We start from the raw sequence: 8032 nt of genomic DNA, 5'->3' as shown, positions 1-8032 counted from the left end.
TTGCACTTGAAGTTTGGTTTTCACATAAAATTCTCTAAAAAAGTCGGATATAACGACTTCGCTTACAGTGACATGTCGCTTATTGTGACGCATTTTTAACAAAACTCGTCACAATAACAGACTGACCTGCATCCTACCTTCAACAATAATCGGGAGAGTAGGGTAGACTGGGTACAGTTGTGCCAATTTTCGTTTGATCACCAATAATTTTGTTATTTTACTAATTAGCTCCCAGAAAAGGAACTTGCTCCCAGTAAAAACACTAATATATTGTTCCTTAATACAATGTATTACTCATAAGATCAATTTTAAAAAAAATGGGAAAGTGTCACAACCGGCCACATACCAAGGGCGGTTGGGACACGCATAAACATATATCAAAATGGTCTATAATATCTTTTATTGTAGAAATGTTTAACCTAATAAGCTTACAAACATAGTTTTAACAATCAACAAAACAACATTTACTCTGTTAAAACTTGTAGCTGTAGAAAGGCTTGTAGCTTGTGCTACACTTACGAAATCCCTTGTTTCGCTTCTTCATCGGCATCTTTATATTTTTTTACATCATACTGCTCTCTCCGGTCTTCCACAAACGTATTCTGGACATCTAAAAGCAAAAAATAATAATATGAGATTTTTATATGTATAGATATTCGTCACAACCGTACCCAAAAAAATTGTCACAATCGTACTCAACGCATCATTTTGAAAACAAAAATTCGCCATGATTTTGCCAAATACTTTACGTAAAAAGAAATCACTTGTAATTAAATATTAATGTCCAACTTTTAAAGAAAAAAATAACAAGATAATCTATCTGTTTAAAAATAACAGAAATTAGGAAAAGAAATCGAACAAAAATACTTACTTTTGATTGTTGAAAAGCAATGTGGGCTCCTGCTTACGTCAACGTCCTGCGCCGGCTAACGCAATATTGGGGAACGTGTTTAGGCTTGTGAGCCACGTCTTTCTCCCTCACACCCCTCCCCCGTATTACGTATAGTTTCGTTACAATTGCGACTATCACTACCGTACCCTGGCACAACCGTACCCAGTTTACCCTAATGCGATATCCGACGACATGTTCTAATTCAGAGAAAAATGTACAAACATGTGTACTTATTGCATATTATTTCTATGTTATCTCTCTTATTGTTTTTGTCCAGTGAAATAAATGACAAAATGAGGAGATATTTTTTATTTTCTATGAAATGCTTTGTATGACGTCCGTTCAATATGACATTTTTGTAAAGTCCCTTCGATGTCATTATAAACGGATTCAACCGTATTTGTTAAAATGCTCATTAAATAATTTTAAACCAATGAGTTTTATTTAAGTTTGACGTACTTACATAGATATTTACATAATATATATGAAATCTACATTTACATCTTCGTTTCATTGCAGCATCGCTGCCAGGGTGCCCAAAAAGCAAAAGGCTTTTATTGAGGGAAATAATTTATTCTTTCTTTAAAAATCTACACCAAATCTTAATTACCAAACATTAACTCAAACATCTCTATCCCTACAACATATAAAAAAACATGAAAAAGTATGGATGACGAACTTTTGGCGCCATTGAGTACCCGCGCAGTCCGCGATTTCGCTACTAATTCTGCTACTAGTCAATAGATGTCACTGGCAAGCAACATGCAAGAAGGTGATGTTAATAAAAAACATTGTTGTCACGAAAATTATTTTGTAAATTGAAATCCTACATTACAACTAAATATGTAAATAAATAACATAATTTACTATAAGATAATTTTATTTTAAAAACTAAGTTACAGCTACTCACCAATAGATGTCACTAGACGTAACGTATTTGAGCTTTTGAAAATTAAACCTAGATGTCGCTAGTAGTTTGCAAAGTTCGTATTGGACCTTGTATCGTAAAAAGTATTTAAATAGTAATTCATTTATATAAAAAGTAGAATAACTCTACTTTTTTAGAAGTGACGTAGTTTATTTTGTTCGTACATTGAACTTTAAATTTCAGGTTTCTGGTTTTGTTTCTGTGTAGGCATTATTTATTTCTCTTCCCAAATATATGATTATTATACAGTTATCATCTTATTGCTTTATATCAAAGCTAAGTGAATAATTAAATAAATACTTAGATAGGTACCAAAACAGGTCACGCATCCTGCCGCTTCATAAGTGACGCAAAGGAACCTGGGAAAAAAACCAACACAGGGTACCTATAACTTTTCCATTTAAACTATGAGTCAAATATCAAAAAAATATTCCACAAGCAAACCCAGTCAATGGGATTCCATAAGTTCTTAGTAAAAATTGTGTCCGATTTGTAATCAGTTGATGGTCGATTACTTAATACCGTAAAACCCCACTAGGGGCGCTTTTGTCGGCGTGACGTTTCGTTCCGCGGAAAATGACGCGTTCATTACCAACATACGTGTGTGACGTGTCAAAGTGACGTATGACGGTTGACCAAGGTCGTTGGCAGAATACTACGATTATGCGGCGTGTTACATAATTTTCATTTTATTTATAAACTCGAATGTTTGGGTTTGATTTTGTGATGTTTTATTGATAGTATTTTTTTTTAGTTTTATTCCATGTTTGTTTTGGTTTTTTTAGATAAGTTTTTTTAAATTAATTTGTCGTCTTTTACGTCATCATTTTTTTAATAAAGACAATATCCTATGAAGTTTTGCTTCTGTTAACGCTGCCTGTACTAAAATAACCTGATCTATATTTATTTATACACACAGCGAACTAAATTACAAACACTATGCTATCAGTGATACAATAATAGATATGCGGAAGAGGTCATTATCCTCCGCGTTATAAATAAGGATAACCTACTGAACGGTATAAAAATAAACTAATATTCTATTTATTTCCTTCCTTCTTTCCTTTCCTTCCTCTGTGTGACATAACCTAGTTAATTATACCAGGGGACAGAGGTAAACGCTGTAGAAAGTACTTACGTCACCTAGGAAATACCGGATTATATTTAAACCTATAGAGTTATTCAAGTTTTTAACCTGTAATTAGTAAAGTATGCATTTAAGTATAGTAAAGGTGGGAAAACCCCTTGACCTTCCAAAGATTAATTGTTGAGGTAAATATATAGGTATAATAATGCTTTTTAGGTCAGGTATTTTTCGTGATTGAGGTTTCCGGGAAATCAAGTTGGTTTTCATCGAATGGATTTGGAAAAGATGCAGACTGACTTTTGGCCCAAATTGATTCAACCTCTTTTAGGAATGAGGGATGTATCTGTCATGTATTTGTCACGATTTTTTTTTTGGGATGCATCAAAACATATTTTTGATAAGAGTTATAAACTTGTAAGGTATATGTAACAAAATAGGAGAAAGTAACACATACAATAGTAATTTTATAAATAAAACATTAGAATACTCGAAGTATTCCAAATAAAAAAATTATAACTTAATCAATTATGCGACACTCAACAAAAAAAAAATAACGGAAAAAATACAGATACAAGAAAAAAACAAAACAAATTAATTGATATCAAGGTAGTCTCGACTAACGACTCACTGATCATGACTCACGCGCCATTATAGTTCATATAATATGCGTTAACATATGCATCGTGAGTAAAAACGTACGGAATCTTTCTGTTCGTCGGGTTTCCCTCAGCACCTCAATGGAATCCTTGTTCGGAGTAATATTCCCAGTTTTGAGTAATCAATGGGTGAAAAAAGACGGACATTGTGGTGAATGGAAGTGTAGCTATCAGTCTATCAATGAATGGAATAGCGAATTTTCCATGAAGCTTGGATATGAAAAACCTCGTGTGTCATAGTAGTTCATCTGATAATATGTAATTTGTTATACATAAAGTATAATTTATGTTTACAGGCCTTTATTTAATACTATGCTAGAATCTGCATGAGAAGTTGTAGCAAAATTTTTCACAGTTCTTGATCGATCAAACAGTACATGTGTCCTTTTAGGTACTTGCGTTAGTTTTTATAACTGTTATAATAACCTCCAATTCAAAATATGTTAATTTTATTGAGACTATAGGTATGTATGTAAAATATTCATTCATCAAGATTTACTGCAGATTCAAATTAAAATTAAGAATAGAGATTAATGCCCATTTTCACCAACAAATACCTAAATTTAGGGATCCTCTAAGAGCATATAGGGAACACTTAATAGGAATTTCGTTTTCACCAAAGTTTAAGTGTCCCTTATTACCTATATTATTGGGGGAGCCCATATTCTAAGTGACACTTAGTTAGGGAAACGTTAAGAGATTGTTGGTGAAAACGTTCATAAATCTTTATTCTTTGTTTATTTCTATTTGATTTTGAACTCTTAGAACACATTTTTGTCATTATTTTACTTAACTTCAATTAAACTTTCATCTGTCAAGTAGATCTTAATTTTGTTACTGTTCTTTAAGTTACTGAAGATGTTGATTGGTTTTCAAAAAAATATATACTTTCTAGTATTTTTTCTGCAATTACCAGTTTTTAATTAGGGCCCGTTCACTGCAATAACTTAAAAACGCAAAGTGAATCATACAGGAAAATAATTTTCAATCAATGAAAATGATGTAAAGTACCTCCGATTTACCTATATTTACCGTTTAAGACTTTAGAACCTTAGTCATTTGCAAGTCATGCTTACTAAGATGATTGTTGTTACGAATGTTACGATGCAGCCTCATTAAACAATTTAATGTTTTATGGCGGATCGTTAAATATTCCATAAGACCTTATGACGTATGACGTATAGTGGTAACCTATCCAGAAACATCCATCAAGAAGTAGTAGATATTCAATTACTCTTATTTCAATGACTTTTTAAAACTTAAACGCCCAAAATTTAGTCAAGTAAGTAGTTGATATACTATGATGTCTTTTTAAAATCAAGAATATACCTATACTTTTTCGTTGTACGTGTATTAAATTGTTCCCTATATCTTTAGATTAGTAATTATCTAATTCAAACTTCATTAAAGTCATTTTAGTGAAGACAATAATTTAATGAAGATTATTTTCCTAGTTACAAGTGACCCGGACTTTTACGGCCGTCTCTCTACAGTTATGAAATATTTCTACTACTTTTATGTATGTATGTAACTTGTTACTCTGCTCTTTTGTAATATCCTCAATTGCAATATATACAAATTATTTTACTTATCGAATATTGTATAGATAGGATTTACCTGTTGGGTGCAAACAAGGTTAATTTGTTGACTAAGTTTCCTGTCAAGATTTGTGATTAATTCATTGTAAAGTGAAGACAACTCATATATGCTGTCAATCTATAGCTACTATGTAATATAGGTAATAAACAGGAAACTTTTGATTTGTTTCTTTGTGCCTTTAGGGCTCCGAAACTGCTGAACCGATTTGAAAAATTATTTCACTGTTAGAAAAATACACTCTTTCCAAATAACATAGGTTATATTTTATCCCGATACGGGTTGTAGTTTCCACGGGACGCGGGTGAATACGCGGGAAAACGGCTAGTTCATTATAAAATTAAGATAACTCATATATAATATGCTGTCAATGTCTGATAAGCAAACAAAAAGAAACAACACGTTTAGATCAAGTAGAATGGTAAATTATTTTGCTAATCACTATAACTTCTACATTCTAAAACATTCAATGTGACATAGAAATCATTATTTTACTAGGCATGGTAGTGTATACAGTCAATATAAATTATTGAAATAACGAAGACTGTACAATTACAATACAAAGTACAACAAGCAGTTGAACAGCTTTATAGTAACTAACGTTCAGTTTTCAATATGTGACTGATTACCTGCATAAATATTTCCTTGACATACTCTTAACACCGTTAAATTTTAAAGGAAATCCCAAATGCAGTCCGAAAATGAATGTTTCCATCAGCGAGTGGAAATATTTGACACCACAAATTACTCATAAGAGTTCTTTTATTAAACTGTCTTTTGCAAACGTATGGAATCTTTTTGTATTACGTACTGAACCGTTCTTTAGTTTCCATTAATTAATTCCAGTTTATGACGTCTATTACTGTTAGTACAAATTATGCATGGTTGTACAAAGTCCATTGATAAATTTATTATGAATGGGATGCTTCGGAAAACTGATATTTTCTTAGTCATATTTTGTAGTAGGTACTATAGTTGCGTGGTTAATGTTTTTTAAGGTATCGATATTAGGTCAATGGGTCGTTTAATGAATGAACTAAAATTACTTGGTAGTTCTTTATACACGATTTCTTAATAAAATTAATACTGAGCGTAAATTGAAAATTTGTCATTACAATTTAAAGGCGTATTGTAAAAACTGATTTTATTCAAATTCATTTCACGAAAAATATAACGTTTAATTTTTCAATGCATTGTTTTTTTATGTAATGTATATTCTTACTATGTAATAGTAAGATATTTTGACAGACTAATTTTACAGCATTGAAACATTATACAATAAATACTGAATGCAGATCATAAAGGATAAGGAAAATAATTGTAAAATCTAGTGTTTATACTTATTATGCGAATATAATTATAATTGCAATACGAACTATTCATCTAATTAAAGGTTTTGTTGTGGTTTATATTCTAAAAGGATAATATTAATTCTAATAAATGGCTCAGGACGATGATTAAATAATGGAGCTCACAGGAAGGATATTAAATACTCAACTAAATGTTACAATTCAACTTAAGCATATACATACATATTGTACATTTTGTATTAATGTCACTTCTTATGCCGTAGTATAAAGTACGTTCGGACGTTGACTATTTGCTTACTCGCTAGTTTGAACCAAATGTAGGCCAATTCATTGATTTCGACTGAATTTACAAAGTTTCAAATAAAATAAGTAAAATCAATAGTTTCTTGTTAATAGGGACTGGAATATAAACCAGACTTTTGCTGTCCTATTGCAGTATGACAACCATAGCTAATAGAAAAAAATTGTGAAAGGAAACCCTGAAATTGACCGTCACTTGTCACAATCAATGATTTCATCAGTAAAACCCAGTGAAATCATTTGAAATCAGTCAGCACACTCATACGTCATAATATGCTTAATTGTTTGAACAACCGACGATGACAATGTGCTATATTGTGGGCGCGTCTTAGCGAAGGTTTTCCCATAGATTTATAGTACAAACATAATACTACTGAAATCATGAATGAAGTAGTTTTTAGAACTATGCGTCAGGTCTATGAGAATCGTAGAGAAACTGATCGTACGAAAAACCGATCGCCTATTGTTTTCAAGACGATGCGACTTGTAAGACGAGTTATGTTATGTCTAGCAGAAGTGACTACTTAGACATTGTGGGCTATGAGAGTTAGACAAATGAAGTATGGCCACATGATACTTCAGGGATCATGTTGAAGCCTAAATGTCTGAAAAAGATCTGTCAAAAATTGTCGGAAGGTTTGGGCGACATAAAAAAAAAAGTTAGTGAAGTAAAAATTCTGAAAAATTCGTCACCCAATTGGATTAAATTGGTTGATTATAGCATTGTAACACTGGATAGAAACGAGGCCGAAATACACAATGTATGTATGTCAAAGCTACACATATTTTTATCCCGGAAAATCTCCCCTTTCTCATTTTTAAAATTAAAATTAATTACTCAAAATAATTAAAATTCTTCATAACTCTACAAAGATTAACCCCTTATAAAAAAAATAAAAAAATTGTGTGTGTATTTGTAATTAAGGTTTCACCTAAGTTTGCTCAAGCACCCCATATCGATATTACCATCGTTTGTAAAAGCTAAAGTCCGTAACATTCTGTGACTCACTCTGACTCATTCATTCATCTCATTCATGAATGAGATTGTATCCCGGTTCGTAACGTGATAGTTTCTGACGGCGCTACTGAAATAGAATATTCAATTCTATCTATTCTTGTGTTCCACATTGCTACATTTTATAAAAGAATGTACCATTTTTGTTACTATGAATGAAAGGGGTGCTGTCCTGTGTATTTTGGGGGTGCTGTCCTATTGTAAATTTGACGTGAAAAAGCGCTAAAAACTAGCCTAGTTTCAATAAA

General features: G+C 31.8%; 1 long non-coding RNA gene across 1 annotated transcript; it reads right to left on the bottom strand.

The window, feature by feature from the left end:
• Positions 1 to 383: 383 nt before the first annotated feature.
• Positions 384 to 1050, bottom strand: LOC135117086 (uncharacterized). The gene is made up of 2 exons (XR_010276639.1): positions 872 to 1050; positions 384 to 610 (listed from the first exon to the last, which is right to left on the bottom strand). It is a non-coding gene; the product is annotated as an uncharacterized LOC135117086 (long non-coding RNA).
• Between the last annotated feature and the right edge of the window lie 6982 nt (positions 1051 to 8032).

This window comes from Helicoverpa armigera, chromosome 7 (assembly GCF_030705265.1).
Source record: "Helicoverpa armigera isolate CAAS_96S chromosome 7, ASM3070526v1, whole genome shotgun sequence".
Lineage (NCBI taxonomy): Eukaryota > Metazoa > Arthropoda > Insecta > Lepidoptera > Noctuidae > Helicoverpa > Helicoverpa armigera.
This window is presented reverse-complemented; position numbering and strand designations above follow the sequence as displayed.